The sequence below is a fragment of the Protopterus annectens genome, chromosome 1.part2, assembly GCF_019279795.1.
Source record: "Protopterus annectens isolate FY-2018-M chromosome 1.part2, PAN1.0, whole genome shotgun sequence".
In the NCBI taxonomy this organism is placed as follows: Eukaryota; Metazoa; Chordata; order Ceratodontiformes; family Protopteridae; genus Protopterus; species Protopterus annectens.
In genome coordinates, this window is record NC_056727.1 from 1,227,694,532 (window position 1) to 1,227,711,942 (window position 17,411).

The window sequence follows — 17,411 nt, forward strand, 5'->3', positions numbered from 1 at the left end:
AAAGGGCGAAGAAGCATACACCCACTTCCCAAACCTGTCTATCACCCTGGAATCTCAGTTAGGGGGATGAATGGTGGAACTTTCTTCTGCTAGTTCCTTCTTGTGGCTGCCACAACGACCATGGTATCTACTACTAAACCTTTGGCCCAGTGCTGATAGTCCTCTGGATCTGAAAAGATTTTATATGGTCTCTTGGATTGGCTATACCAAATCAAGGGCCTTCCATGCCCGCTGTGCGATCAACTTAAAATCATCAGCTGGCAGGTTCACCCAAGAGGTAGATGGGCAAGCACAGAAAGCTTGCAAGCACACTGACTCCTCTGAGGATGGATCTTGGGGCTTCCAGACACCCCTCTGCTTTAATATTTCAAGAATGTCTCCAAAGGGGACGTCTTCTGGCTGTGACCAGGGCTAATCCTCCCAGTCATCACAGTCTGTGTCCTCTGTGACAGATTCCTGCAGGGAATCAAAGTGTTTCCTCTTGCAACCTCTTCCTGGGCAACTCCTCGGTGGGACATGCTGTGGAAGACTCAGAAGAGGTAAGGCCCTGTACAGGGGTGTCCTGCAGCTTTGGTGCTTGCTGTCCAGGCTAAGCTCTAGGTGGAAGTCCTGGACCAAACAGAATCCCAGGAAAATGTTACAATGGGAAAGAAACCAGATGAGAGCCTGCAGAGGCCAAGGCCCTCTCCATAATTTGAAAGGCAGGACCTCCGAAGAGGGATGGGAGCCCAGAACCAAAAAGGACAACATAGGAACTGTGGTCCCACCCCACTCCAAACTGCCATCAAGGTAAAAGCCAAGGAAGAGCACACAGAGTGCAGCAGAGCTATGACCCTGGGAATCCACTGGTTCTGAGGAAGCCAAGGAACTCAGGACAGAGACTGGGGCTGAAGGCATAAGAGTTGTCTGCCTCAGAACAGCTGGAACTGGGGAAATTGGAGCTGTGGTCTCTAAAGCTACAGTGGTGGTTAGAGCAGGAATGTCTGGTGGGGTCTTTGGAGAAAAGGTGCCATCTCCAGAAGGAAATGAAGCCTAGGAAGAAGATGAAAGACCCCTCACCACGAGAAGCTGATCTACCAACCTCACAACATCGACTTCCATCAGACTCCATGAGGAATAGACAGAAAAGGCTGAAGGGGATTCTGGCCTTTCTAAAAAGGGACTTGGAAGCTGTCCCACACAGGGGTCTGCTGAAGGGGAATACCTAGTTCTAGGAGCTGAAAAGAACTGTGGTTCCAATGGAGTTAACGGCGCCATGGAAGGAACTGGTTCCAAAAATACTGTCGGGCATCCTAACCAGCACTAAGGAAGAAGAGGTGATGTGAAAGATCAGCGCCGAGGTGAACGGCAGCAAAACGTGAGGTAGAGAGGTTGTTACTGCAACCACAACCGAGGGGGACAGTTCCACAGATTTTCTATTAACCAACTTCAGTTCCAAGTAGGTGTGGGAGCCGAAGATTTAGATATCTTATGTGCTGGAGCCGAAGGAGGCACTGGCACCAAGAGACTCCTCTTCTTAGCATGTTCAGTCTTTGAGGAAGAGAGAAAGAAGATGAAGGAGAAAACACATCCGATTTTGATGCCCTTGGCTGACCAGACAAAGCCTCAAAGGATGTTTTTATAGACCTTTTAAAATAAGCTTATTTTTCCTCTCTACTAGAGCCCAGTGACTAAAAGTTTGACATATATCACATTTAGTTGTAAATGCGATGGACTCAAGCAATAGACGCAAGATGATTGCCTGTCAGAACTGGGCATTTTTCTGCCAGAACCAGAAAATTGTTTAAAGCCAGTTGTACCTTTACTCTTATCTGCAATGTTGATTGAGAAAAGGAGTCAATGGCAGAAAATGCTCACACTAAAATATCCACAGACACAAAACAAGAGACAAAAGAGAGAAACGCTACCAACAATGGTAGGCCAAAACTACCACGGGTAGGAGTAAAAGAACAGCACTACCAGCAATTGTAGGACATGCACCACAAAGTAAAGAAAGAGAAATGGATAGTACACTCACTCGAAAAAAAGCGACTAAAGATTAACAGGGAAAAACTTACAAAAAGAAGATACAAATGAAATTAACTGGGTAAGAGAAAAAAAGGCTTTAGAAAATTTTCATTATTGATCAAAGAAATAATAAAATTACACTTAGCTCAAGGAGAGTTCGGCTTACGTGTCTTTATGAGAAGAGCGGCAAGTGAGATCTGAAGTAATCTAGAGAGAGGCATTCTGGGTATGGACTTAGCTCAGGAGTTTTTGGTTCACGTAAGCTGTTATAACGGGCTGAACCAGTTCCGAGAGTTGGAACCAAGTCCCACACGTCAAGGGTAAATGAAGATTGACAACATCGGATTGATAGTTTCATCTCAAAAGTAAGCAAGCACCAGATGTGCATACCATTCCTTACACTGCAGATCTAACATGAGTCAATGCAGGTTAAGTGCAGATTCAAGCACCAGATAAGAAACAATCCCCTATACTGACATTCAACAAGTTACTCAGTTCTACCTATGATAAAAGAAGGAAATGTTAGATAAGTAAGCACAATGAAAGTCAAGTTCAGGTTCAGAATAAACTATATATATATATATATATATATATATATATATATATATATATACACACACACACACACACACATAGGATGCAAAATGAAAAATTAGAGAGCTCTCATAAACAAAAAAGTTGAGGGCAACCCATCAAAACACAAAATAGAGTCAATATGGCTAACAAAACAGGATCCTGATGCAATCAACCTACAAGCTTGATGTCAAGATATTGCAATCCAGCCCTCCCATGAGATGGACCAGTTGTCAATGACATAAGCTTGAGTTGAGATATCAAGACTGATTTCAGCTTTGAGCAGGATCACCCACACTGAGACAGGCCTGAGACTTCAACTCCAAAATGGGACACAGTCTCATTATTACTGCAAATGAACTGATCTTAAGTGGTCAAAATCAAGAACAATGTCAAAAAGATGGTCACGTTCTAAGCCAGTCTCAAGCCAAAATCAGTACTGATCTTGAAAGATAAAAGTATGATACTGAAAGTATGGCTGGGACTAAGATGCATCTTGACTACACACTAGCATATGGGTTAAGGACAGTCAACTCCTGCACACTCAAAGACTGATATTTGATATGGGAACCAAGGCAAATGTGGACATGAAGCTGGACACTGATATGGCTGACTCTTGCAATCTGAACAGTTGATGTTCTAGTTGGCACCAAGACCAAAACCATCCCAGAGGTCAACAACAAAGATACAACCCTCTATCCACAACAATAAATGAGATTCTTAAAGAAAACTACACAAAAAAATGGACTAAAACATGACCATGCTGATATCAAAGCCTGGAAAGGGCTGTTGAATGGGCCAGCTTCAGCAAAGTACTACAGGCTTAACAAGGTATAAGTGGGCTCACTGATAGTCAGAAAGGCAAAAGAGATCTAAAGAAACAAGGCTTCAGCTATGCAATGTACAAGTTGAGCATATTCCAAGGGCCAATAAACACTAGAAATTTTTTAAAATAAATTCCAGATTATGCACCAGATGAGACAGATATCAAGAACTGCGCTGATAAGAAGATGGACTACATTAAATTCTAGTCAGAGTGACGAGAAACGGTGTAGTGCAGGGGCACAGGAAAGTAATTTTCTTGGGTGGCAAAAGCCAGGGTACCTTTTTGGCTAGGCTTGTATAGGCCCTAGGACCGGTAGCCTAGTACCTACTTATGAACCTACGAAATGATACGATTATGCTCTGAAATAATATGATTATGCTCTGAAATCAATGAAAATTTAAGCCTGTTAAGTACCTTTCTGATGTCAGAAAGGTGTGTAACAATTGCTACGCACTCCCTTAGTGCTCTTAAGCACTACTCTTGAACTTAACAATGCTCAGTGGTCACAGGAGGAAAAACGCTGTTAAACCAACCTAAAACATTTCATTTGGTCTTTTTTGAAATCTGAATTAAGTGTTTGTTGGCTTCCTTATGTATTTCTTGGGTACACACACTCTCTGTGAGGCAGCAGTTCCAGTGTTCTGGCTTTCCAAGCTATACAACTGTTGCTGTAACCAACTTTTTTCTCTCTAACTTTTGTAGTACATGAGAGAAAGCAAAGCTCCAAGTACTAAATAGAATTATGATTGGATTATCTGGTCATAACCCAAACAGTTGTATGTTCTTCATAAGGATGTCAAGATTCACCTCGTGAGATGAATTTCTTGACAACCATGTCTCGAACACATAGCATCCTGGTTACAAGCATAGAATTCATCATAATCATCTATATTTAAACATTAAGGACACCTATGAGACAAGGTAATTAAATGATTTTGTTTTTAACTACCTTGACTAAATGGGATCCAAAGAAATTCAGAGCATACTAACAAAAGAGAAGCACAAAGGACAAATTGGAAGATACTTACTCTGAAAGCCCTTCTGTGTTGGAAGGAAGCCTTCTAGCTTAGCAGTGAGAGTGGGAAGCACTAGGTAGCCTATCTACCACAAGAGGAGTGGTATCTGGCCCAGAAATTATAGTTATTGGCCATTTGGGTAGTTTTTCCATCTCTTTCAACTTTCTGGTTTAAAAGCCCACATTTGCGCTTGTTCCCTGACTTTCCTGTAACTAGTCTAGTCCAGGTACAGATTTGCTGTAGCCAGGACTGTTTGTAAGCTACTGAGCCCCCCAAGCTTTTCTGTGTTGGAGGGAAGCCTTCTAGCTTATCAGTGGGAGTGGTAAGCACTAGGCAGCCTATCTACCACAGGAGGAGTAGTTTCTGGTCCAGAAATAGTAACTTAATGGGCATTTGGGCATTTTTTTTCCATCTCTTTCAACTTTCTGGATTCAAGTCCACATCTGCGCTTGTTTCCCACCTTTCCTGTAACTAATATAGTTCAGATACAGATTTGATGTATGCAGGACTGTTTGTAAGCTTCTGAGCGGTGCCAAATTCTGCTCTTCAATTTTTTCCCTTAGATCTGCTAGTTCTCTCCTCTCCTGCACTTTTACTAGCTTATTAGTTTAGCACTTTACCAGACTTCTTGTAGCAAATATTGCAGCACACAAAAGTGCTACCAGCACTAAACGTTCTACAAGGAAACAGCTCCAGTATTTATTAATGCCCACCCCTCCAGGCATGTCTAAAGGTCAGTTCCCTGTGATTTCTCCTATTAACCTGGTGAACTTGGGAATCCTGAAGCAATGTAGCAACTGTCTTATGTACACTGACAACTCTCTCCTCTTATCCCCCAACACTCAGACTTGAGAGATGCACTTATATATCCAAATTAGAAGCCAGGCACTCTCCAGCCAAGACCGGAATAGCTGGTCAAGAGAAGAAGGTCAACACTTGCACCACACCACATGGAACACACAGCCCTCCAGAACACACACCAGCACTGCCTTCACATACAAACACAAACCCACTTTCATGGAGGCTCTCAATAAAAATCTACATAAACAGCAGAGATCTACAAGGCAGAAACGCACCCGACCACCACAACACAACACTAATGACGAGACACATAACTCTCCTAAACAGTGTGCCACTCAACCAAAGCCCCTAAGGCAAAACAGCATGCCCAACACACTAGTCATAGGTGACTCAATAGTGAGGCACACTAATGTCCCACTCACTAGGTTGAATAAGGAGAAAGTAAGTCAGCTGCCTGTCAGGTGCCAGGATCCGCCACATAACGCACGCACTCAGGTCCCTCAACAACAGGTACAAATACGACTCTGTCATTGTACATGCGGGTGTGAATGACCTGAGAAGTACCTCCGTGAACTACATGAAGAGAGACATGGAGGAGCTCTTGGATTATGTAGCCCAGGTGAGTATGACCCTAGCCCTGAGCAGCATCCTACAATCACCCAGAATGATACCACAGTACAAGCAGAAAATTATTGATTTCAACAACTGGCTAAGTTTCTGGTGTCATTTTAAGGGAATCCAGCATCTGTCTGCTTGGGATGACATGACTGAAAGATTGCAATGCTTTGCCAGAGATGGCGTGCATCTGTCACCCCGGGGCTTCCAGATACTGGCCAAGGCTCTTGCCACCCCTATAGTGCCTTTTGTAGGCAGTGTTCCAAAGACCAAATTACCACCGTAACAGATACAAACAAATGCAATCTGAGAGTCATGCTGCTCAATGTTAGAAGCCTAAATCTAAAGATGCACTCACTCGAAGCACTCCTTAAAATGCAGAACATTGACATTTGTGCTGTAACAGAGACCTAGTTCAAGGCAGCAGAAAGCACCCCTGCACTACCAGGCTTATACTCATTCCACAACTTTTGGCCCCAGAACTTGGACTGAAGCTCCAAAGGTGGTGGTGTTTCCATATTCAAAGGAGGCGCACACCACCAGACTAGTAGCCCAACATAATACATCTGAGATACTTCAGGTGCAGCTAACACTAGGTAAGACAGCGATTCAGGTCGTAGCCTGCTATAGGTCCCCCAGCCATGTCCCAAGACTCACACTCCACGTATCCAACCACCCTGGAGAATATTAGGGTCCAACCTAACAGTCTCATACTAGACGACTTCAACTACCCCTCCATTAACTGGGAAAACTACACATGTACCAATACACTTGCCCAATGCTTTCTGGAATTCATTAATTCCAATGCTCTGGACCAGCTCATTCTTACCCCCACTAAAGGTAGCAACATCCTTAACGTGGTCATTACTAACATGGACAACCATTGCTCTACACCAATATTCAACTCCTCCATGGTTAGATCAGACCACAAACTAATCACCTTGGAAATCCACATCTCTCCCACCACCCCCCACAAAGGTAACCACCATGAAAAACGTCTCCAAAGCTAACTTTGGGCTCCTAAAAACAGAGCTGGCTAACTTCACAGCACCCATGCAAATGGAGAATAGTTGCATGACCGCCGAATCATACACCAATGCACTGTACGAACACGTACACATATCCATGGATCTCGCCATACCCAATAGAACTAAGATGTTCTCCTCAAAAAAAAAAAAGAAGCCAATCTGATGGTTCCCTGCTATAAACAAACTCTACAACAGGAGGAGGAAATTGATGCGGAATAAGGTGAAGTCCCAAGACTGGAAAAACTCCCTTATCCGCCTCAACAAAAGGTTGAGATCCCTCATCAAATCCTCTAAAGCTAGCTATGAAAACAGAATTGCAGCAGATAGTAAAGACAACCACAAGGCCTTCTACAGTTATATAAAGAATCTCCACGGCAATACCCACATTTGCTCTGAGCTACTGCACAATGGTATCTCCTATACCGAGCAAACAGATATTGCCAATATACTGGCCAACAGATTCAGTGCTAACTTTACCCCCCCCCCCCAAGGCCCAGTCACAATACCAGTAGATTACCAGGTACCCTGTATTACCGCTACACAGGTTAAAACAGCACTGTCTAAGGTCAAGAATACAGCTTCTATGGGACCTGACATTATCCCTGGCTGTGTTCTACATGAACTACAGAGTGAACTGGCACCTCACCTGTGTGTCCTGTTTAGTCACAGCCTCACCTTAGGCTTTGTCCCTACCAAATGGCGCACTGCTACAGTCATTCCTCCCTACAAAGGAGGAGCGACTACAGACCCCTGGAATTATCGCCCAATTAGCCTGATGAGTCTGATATGCAAAGCCATAGAATGCGTCATCACCTAATAAACAAGGATCTAGGGAATCTCCAAACTTTGGATCCTACGCAGTTTGGTTTTGTGAAGGGTAAATCATGCCTGCTCAACCTGGTTGACTTCTTTGAGTCAGTCACCAGAGCTTTGGATGAAGGGAAGGCGGTTCATACAGCCTATCTTGATCTGGCCAAGGCCTTTGATACCATTCCCCACTCAGAATTCACAGAAAAACTCACTAAGCTTGGCATCAACCCCTACATCACTAGGTGGGTTGCAAACTGGCTCACAGATAGAACCCACAGTGTGAAAGTAGCTGACTCCAAGTCAGACTGCCGATCAGTCATTAGTCGAGTCCCACAGGGATTGGTCCTGGATCCTCTCCTGTTTGGCATCTACTTCTCTGAAATCCAGGCCAACACGAAGGGACTCTGGCTGACAAAGTTCGCAGACAATTGCAAGTTGGCAGCTATTATTAACTCCCCAAGTGATGTTGACATCCTACAGAAAGGCCTCAATGACACCAACGACTGGTGTGAGAACTATGGCCATAAACTCAATGCCAAAAAATGTGTAGTCATTCCCCTTGGGGAAAAAATAGTTTCCCTTGAATTACCACATTGATGGTAGTCCACTGAAAACAGAAGGCGTTATAAGAGATCTGGGAACACAGGTTGACAGCAGCCTCTCTTTTGACCAACATGTTGTCACTGTGGTCAGAAAGTCCTTCTATGTGGCACATCTCATTACCAAGGGTTTTGCATTCAGGAAGAAAGAGGTCATTGTCTCCCTCTACACTTCTCTCATTAGGCCAATCATAGAGTACAATGCCCCATTTGGCATGTACCTCACTAGACACCTGCAACAACTGGATAGGCCGCAAAAGTACCTCACAAAGAGGATCCTAGGCCTTAAACACATGTCCTATATGGACAGACTCAAAAAACTCCAACTATTCTCTGTCTCATATCGCCTACTTAGAGGTGGTCTCTGCTTGACTTATAAAGCCATGTCTGACCCAGCTCTGTTAGAAATGCTACAGCTAAAGAAATCCCAATCCCTCCGCACGATACATGCTCAGAGACCTCAACCTTATTGCCACAATCAACAGAACATGCTGGAAGGACAAGTTCATAACCCAGAGACTGCCCATGCTATGGAAAAGACTCCCCATACATGTCAAGCACAGCACCTCAATGGCCCTCAAGAGAAATCTTGATGGGTGGATGGAAAATAGAAAATTCACCCCAGGGATCAGTCCAGTGGCTCTATTTGACAGAGGCACTAGGAACTAAGGTCGGGTGGCACGATGCTAGGGTAATCCTATGGGTTAGGCTTGTAAAGGCTCCAGGGCCATTAGCCTAGTACACACCTATGAACCTATGAAACATAAGAACCTGCAGTCAAAAGTGATTAGAGGAAAAGACTGAATAAATCCAAACTCACCAAGAAAAACTATAAAACTATATTCAGTAATAAATAATTAAAATGATAGCCTAAGGCTCTGTACAGAAGTGACTGAACCTTACATGTGTCAAAAAAGATCAGCAGAATTGTCCCTTGGTGTATAGTATTTAGATGTTGAACTGCAGAAATCCTGTTGGACTTATAAACTTATACAAGTCTAAAGCAATCAAGTATAAGTCATCAATTTCTATTAAGTGTGAGTTGCCAAGTCTTTCTTTTGCGTAGATAATCCCTCCACATGTAGTTTCTATCTAGGCACTGGCAGACATTCCAAGGATTTGGGCTTTTCCTTTTTTTTTTTTGTCTGCATGACTATGAACTTTGTACACGCAAGCAGGGAATGGAGAGGGGAGACCTGCCCTCTGGGAATAACAGTTTTGTTTTGATGAGTTGAAGCTTCATTGAAATAAAATTCACAAGAAATGTTGGTGAAGAACTTCTCTAATTAGGACTACACAGCACAGTACAAGGCCGCCTAAAGAAGTTCCATTTTTTTGACACCATCCATTTTTCATGACAACAAAGGAAGCTTCTGAAACTCTCACGGTCCTTACCATCAGAAAAACATTTGATGGTGATGGAACAGCAGTATGTGCTGCCATGTAATAACTTACAAACAAGGTTGGGATCCTGTGCAGTGTTCCTCTTATTGGTACTTACACATAACAGTTCAAAATGACCGTGCCCCACTTCGCTGTTTTGGCTGCAAATGAATAATGGGGAGACTCATTTTCTATCATGCAAGTTCTGCTTCTCTGGAGCAGTCTTCAGCTGTTGTATTTATCTGCTCTGCAGCAAGACTCACAATAGCCTCAGACTAGTTTATCTAGATCTTGCATATTTGCTAAACTACCAATCTTGTTTGTGATAGCCATTCTCATGGTCTCAGTTTTACTTTCTCTACCTCAACATAAAACCACCCAGCTGGCAAATGAAGCCTCTTACATCAATGCTAAATGGCAGCACTCAAGCACATAGTGTTTGGTACTTTGCTGAGGACAAGCAAGGTGCCTTGATCAATGACATCATGGTGCATTTCATTCAAGATTTCCATCCTGTTTGAGCAAGGCTGTAAATACTATTGGCCACCAAGTGGTGGAGTCAAACATGCATTTCTTTACTTGCTACTGGATTAACTGGATATGATACTGCATGTAGTACCATATCCAAGAATTACAGTTTTAGAAACTGTCTTAAGGCTATGATTTAAGCTACAAAGGGATGCACAACAGCACTCGCCACACTTCTGAGAAACTGTGTCCTGGAGAATGTTCCCATCACTGGAATAAACATTAAAAAAAAAAGTCTTCTCCCTCTTTTTTTTTTTTTTTTTTTTACCATTGGTAGATGATTCCCATTAGTCCGTAGCCAGGATATAAACTGGAGGTCATCTATGCTCACCTGCAAATAAGAGAAGTAGCAGAACAGACAGACAATATCTGAAATGGGTAGCAGCAGAAGCATGGTCAGTTGAGAAAGTGCAGTCATTCTGCTCAACTGCTCAAGCTATTCCACATCTATCCTGCAAATTCACTAGTCTACAAATCTGTAAATCTATCAGTTCACTGTGGGAAGAATGTGTCTATATGATATCATCCAGGATGAGGACATCTCCCATCCCTAACAGCACTAAGAATGTCCAAGAGACCTGCTATGCTACCCTTCAAAGGACAGGCAACTGACAATTTTTTTCACTTGTGAAGAAATAGTAACATCAAAACATTTACTTCACTTGAACAATCCACATGTATAAACTTTTTCTTCTTACCACTTATGATTTTTTATTTTTACTACACTTAGGACCGCTGCTTGGTTAAGTGACTTGCTTACAGTTATATAGTACGCAAAAAGAGGTAGAAATAATCGAATGCTGTATGTCTGACTACAGGAAACACCCCAATTGCCAGACCTTCAGTCACTTCTTCATTTTCTGATACATCACTGAAGGTTAGAACCCAGTGAGGTTTACAGTCAGTCAATGACAGTCATTAGAGTTTTATAGTTTATGTCATTCAAGAAATACATTGATGTTAACCTAAGCCTGCTGTTCCTTTAACTTTTCAAACAAATTAAGAGTATTCTGTCTCTTCTTTTGCTACATATTTATGCCCTGTCCCTAGTTAAAAGTCAGTAATACCAGTCATTAGAGTTTCATCATTTTTATTGTTCAGAAAATGAATACACATGCAGCACTTACTGTTCTATTAATGTTTTAAGTGACGTGGAGTTGTTTGGTACTTAAGGATCTTGGATATTAGACTACTTCCCTGTAGTCAAAAGTATTTGTTTTGAATCCTTTCACCTCCATGTGTGTGACTTTGAGCAAATCGTAACCAGTGTCCCCAGCTCACCCCTGAAAAGGGACACTTTACCCAGTGGATTTACAAACACATAAAATTATGTTTAAAATGTGTCCTTTCATTATTTGGACTTGTCCAGAATCCTAGACCAAATAAAGTCTAAAGTATTTTGGTCTGTCGGACAAATTGTTATGGATTGTGGTCACTAATTAATGGCAGGCATACGAGTTTCAGACTTGTACCCTTCAGAAAATGCTGGTGAATGCAAAGCTTATTATTCTAGCAACTTAAGTACACAAGAAAAATAAAATACGATTCTGATGTTATGCTTTTCTTTCTTAATCTTGAGCTAAGAAGCTGAGAGGGAAGAAGGGAGTTGCACTTATAGTTCTGACAGCAGTGAACTGATACACATTTTTTGGCCATTATTTATGACTTTATTCATTCAGTTGATCTCAAGAAATTATGTGCGGTATATAGTCATGCAACTGGCTATAACTGATGGGTGTGTGAGCTTGTGCGCATTCAGTAGGTGAAATTCTCAACTGTCCCTGATCTTTCCCCCTCACATTTGTGGTTTCTTCCTCATAAAATTTGTGGATTTCTGGTAAAGTGTTGAGGACTGCAGTCTGTAAATAATGCAAATAAACATGAGTTGCAGAGTTAACGCACTTCAGAAAATACTTGCAAATAGAATATAGGCTCCTATGTTATTGGCTAACAACCCTGTGGGGGGGTTCATTCACTTGATCTCAAGCAGTATCTGAGTGTACAGTCATACAAGTGGCTACAGCTGATGCGTGGGGTGTGTATTCAGAGGGTGTAATTCTCAACCATTCTTGATTTTCTTCCCCTCATGTCTGTGGTCTGTTCCTCGTAATGAATCATCACTTGTGACACAGGCAAACTTACATTTATAAAGTACTCAAACCATATTAAGTTCACATTCACAAACATTATATAATCACGTATATTGTTATATATCATATAATCAAAACATTACATAAATTAATTTCCTGCCTTCTCTTAAACATCATTCCTCCTCCAAAACATTCCATTTTCTAGGTAATTTACTCCTACCCTTTTCTATAGATCCTACTTCCTGTTCTTTTATCTCCATTACAATATTCACTACTTCAGGTATAGTTGATTTAGATTTCAATTTCCATTTTCTACTGATTGCTTTTTTGGTAGACACCAACTTAAGGCCTGTGTGTCTAGGCAATTCAGATCTTGTATCCCAGCTCAAAAAAATCACTTTGTTACACTCATTTGCACACATGGTATTCCTGTACTCTGTAAGGAATTTTTTAAAGTCTGCTAACTAATTTCACTTTCAAAACACATGTTCAAGTTACCTTTCTTCCCCATCACACCTTCAACATTTGCCATCTACCAAAGGAAAATTCAATGGAGTCTGATTGGGGTGTAAAAGTATCTGTGCAAACACTTCCAGGCAAAATCCTAAATCTTCTAGACTTTGTTGCATATTTGGGAGCCATACATGTCCTCCCATCGTTTCTTTGCAAATCGCATATATAGTCTCTCTTCCCAATATTTTCTGACATTTTCTGATTAATTCCTATAGTTACCATGCAATATTTTATATGTGCTACTAATTATCACTTTAACACCAGCTTTTGTTCTAGACTCAATTAAAAACAAAACCAGTGCAGGTCTTCCAGTTAGGATTCTCCTGTCCCTTTCTCTTTTGTCTATACTGTGATATCAGCCCCTGATAGGGAAGACAATCACTAGCCTGTGATCCAAATGTTTCCTTGACCTCTTCCCATTCTATTACCTTTCCCTCTATTTTTCTCCAATATCTTGATTCTTTTGTCAGCTTCTTCAAGTAATTTCCAGCCTCTCGTCTATTCTCTGTACATCTAATTGCAGTAATCCCTATCTGCAGAATCCCCTTTCTCCAGTCTCATGTTGGCTTAGTTCTTAGCATACTTTCTGATACTTTACAATATACTGTTGTTATTCTCCTTAATGAGCTGCACCCCAAATCCCACTCTTTCCTTTTTCCCTGCATTACCTTCCCTGCTTCATCATCATCCCTTTACGCTTTGAACTATAGCGTTCTGCCTCTGTTATGTATAAGAGCCTTAACTGTGCAGTTCTAAAATATCCATTCAAGCCAGGTAATCCTAAACCTCTTGTTCTGCTGGGAGGATCAACTTATCCCACTTGACTCTTGCCCTCTTCCCCTCCCAAATAAAAATCCTTCAACTCTGTATTAATGTCCACACCTGCTCCTCTGGTTGATAAAAATATGCTTGAACTTTGCAAAACAATTAAACTGACTAAAACATTTTACTGCTTGTATCTTATTATCCATATCCATAAGCAAGAGCTTCCAGAGTCACAGTTTTTATATTTTCTTTTTAGTCTCTTTCCACATATTCGTAGCTCCCATAACTGAATCCTTTTAAATCCATACTCCTAAATATTTCATTTTATCATGTTCCCATACATATGTTTTTTTCTGGACCAATCCATGTGTGGGTACATAGTTTATAGTCAAAGTCAAAGTCATTCAGAACTACACCACAGTGTAGCTTACGGTGCTTAGTTCCCAGTGCAAAAACGTATATACAGAGAATAATAATAATAAAATAAAAGTAAAAATAGAATAAAATAATAACAATGACCAGACACTTTACATATATACAGAAATGAGTAACAACATGCATGGCCTTACTATAAGAACTAAACAGCATATGGAATGGTCAGCATGAATATTCACAGTGTGATTTATATTGCACGTCATAGAGTCCTACGGTAAGGTAAGGTGTGAACCAACATTAAATATACACATCAGCTAGTTATTGCACATGTAAAAGCTTAATACTTATAGTGCAACAAAGCCTGAATATGTAAGTATCTATACAGTCAGATAAATAGCATAACTATGTGGTAGGAGGGGAAGTATGCACTGACAGTCTCCTGGCCCATTTTTCACAAGATTTCAGTAGTCTGATGGAGACAGGTAAGAAACTGTTAAGTCTACAAGTCCTATAGTACATACTTCTGTATCTCCTACCTGAGGGGAGGCAAGAAAACCACAATCAGTTTGTTTTACTGACATTCAGCGACAAGTTGTTTTTGTCACACCAGCCCAACAGTTGTTCAATCTCATTCCTGTAGGCCATCTCCTGTCAGTCTCAGACAGTCTATGACTGTGGTGTCATCTGTGAATTTGATGATTTTATTGGACTCATGTCTGGCCACGCAGTCATCTGTCAGCAAGGTGAATAGGAAAGGACTTAAGACGCACCTCTGTGGTACTCCTGTATTTAGGGTTATGTTTTTGGAACTGTTGTTGCCCAAACAAACCCTTTAATGCCTTTCCATGAGGAAGCTTAGAATCCCATTACATAAGTGGGAGTTGATGCCCAACTGTAGTAGTTTCATTATCAGTTTCTGAGGGGTGACAGTACTGAAGACAGAACTGAAGTCTATGAGTAGTAGCCTTGTGTAGCAGCTCTTGCCTTACAAGTGGGTCAAAGTTTCATGAACTGCTAGAGAGATAGCATCCGCTGTGCAACAGTTCCTCCTGTATGCAAACTGTTGTGTGCCCAGAGTCACTGGTATGCTTGAGGCTATGTGATCTTTAAGCAGCCTCTCAAAGCATTTCATCACTGTCGAGGTTAAAGCCACTGGTCGGTAGTCACTTAGAGTTGTTGGTTGTGCTTTCTTGGGTAAGGAAATGATGGTGATCTTCTTGAAGCATTTTGGTACACTGGCTAGTTGTAGAGAAGTACTGAAGATGAGTACTGGTGCCAGATCTTTCACACATTCCCATAGTACCCTACCCATGATGTTATCTGGGCCAGTTATTTTCTTCAGGTGGACCCATTTCGAGGTTCTGATGACATGTGTTGTATTCAGGCCCAGCACTACTTCATCCTTGTCAACAGGTAGTTTATTTGCCACCATTTTATCTGCAGCAAACCTGTTGAAGATGTTCAGTGCTATCACCGAATGAGGCTGACACAGGTTTGTAGTCAGTGATAGTTTTTATGCCCTTCCATAGTCTTTTGGTATCCCTCTTGTCACTAAACTGGCTCTGGATCGTCCTACCATACATTCTCTTCACATCCTTAATATCTTTGTTCAGTTTGGCTCTGGCAACCCTTAGAGCATCCATGTCATTTGATCTGAATGCTGCATTCCTAGATTTTACAAGCTTGTACACATCACTGGTTAGTCATGGCTTTTGGTTTGCCCATATGGTGATGCACTTGCTGGTTGTTGCATCATCCACACATTTTGAGATGTAGTCAGTTACTGACTCTGTGTATGTATCCAGGTCAGTTTGGTTGTCTATCATGGCTACCTCTTGGAACACTGACCAGTCTGTGCACTCGAAGCAGTCTTGCAGTGCTGAGACTTTTCCCTCAGGCAACAGCCTTGTTTTCTAGTTGGTTTACTGGTTTTCAGTAGTGATTTATATGCAGGAACCAGCACGGTGGCTAGGTGGTCCAAGCTACCCAGATGTGGAGAAGTGCTGCTTTATATGCTTACTTAATGTTGGTATATACCTTATCCAGTGTATTTACCCCTCTCATGGAAAAGTCAACAAGTTGGTGGTAATGGGATAATACTGACTAAGTTGGCCAATTTCCCTGCAATTACTATTGCAAAGTCTGAGTTGTTTTGAACATCACTTATAGACTGAGAGTAGACAGTGCTTCACTGGTGTTTGCATTGGGTAAAATGTAGACTGTTATAATACATACTCCATTGAACTCTCTATGCAAGTAGAAGGGTTTGCATTTTAAGGACAGAAATTCAATGTTCTCCGAGCAGAAGGAGTTAGCCACTTCTCAGTTACTACATCAGCTGTTATTTACATACATACACACTCCCCCTCCTCGAGACTTGCCACACAGTGATTGAATTCTGTCTGCTCTGAATAATGTCAGGCCCTCTACATTTACTATGCTTTCACTATTAGGATTAAGCCACGTTTCAGTAAACACAAACAGATGGCTGTTTTTCACCTTGTTTTGTAAAGAGAGTTTTAGATATATATATATATATATATATATATATATATATGGGTCTACTTCATAACACTGAAATTTCATAACGTTGAATTTCATAACATTGAGACCAAAACATCTAAATCCCAAAACATTGAAAACCCAAAACATTAAAAACTCAGAACATTGAAAGTGTACTTCATAACATTTAAAACTACAATGCACATGTAAATAACATCCTTTCCACCTATAACACCATCTAACTAACAAACACACTTTCTACTAAGTTTCTGCAGGGGGGCAAGCCCCCCTGTACCCCCCATAAATTAAATATACCAACTCCAAGATTGCACTACAGTGGAAAAAAGTTAATTTCCTGAGGTTAGGAAATTAACTTTTTTCCACTGTAGTCTTGGTTGTATATTTAATTACAGAGTAATGAGGCAGAGCCCCCACATGAGAGTGCAGGGGCTTGCCTCTGCAGAAATGTAGAAAGTGAGTTTGTAAGTTAGGTGGTGGTGTAGGTGGAGGTAATATTTACTTGTGCAATGTAGTTTTCAGTGTAATGAAGCACACTTTCAATGTTCTGGGTTTTCAATGTTTTGAAGTTTCGATGTTATGGTCTCAGTGTTATGAAATTTCAATGTTATGAAATAGACCCATATATTATATATATATATATATATATATATATATATATATATATATATATATAGTTATAGCTACAGCCTTGCTTTTATCTTCATTGATTTTATATTCTGAAAAAACCTGGCATTGTCTCAGAACATTTCACATTATCAGGTACAAAATAATATCATCTGGAAATAAAGCCAATGTATTTATTTATTTATTTGTTACCAGGATAGTCTGTCTGGGTGTGTACCCATTTTCAGCAGAGGCCTTGTGAGAAAAGCTCCAGGTATAGGTCACATTTCACATTGTAATGCGAATAGAATTAACATTTGTGGCAGTAAATAAAAAATTACATCTGAAACACTCAT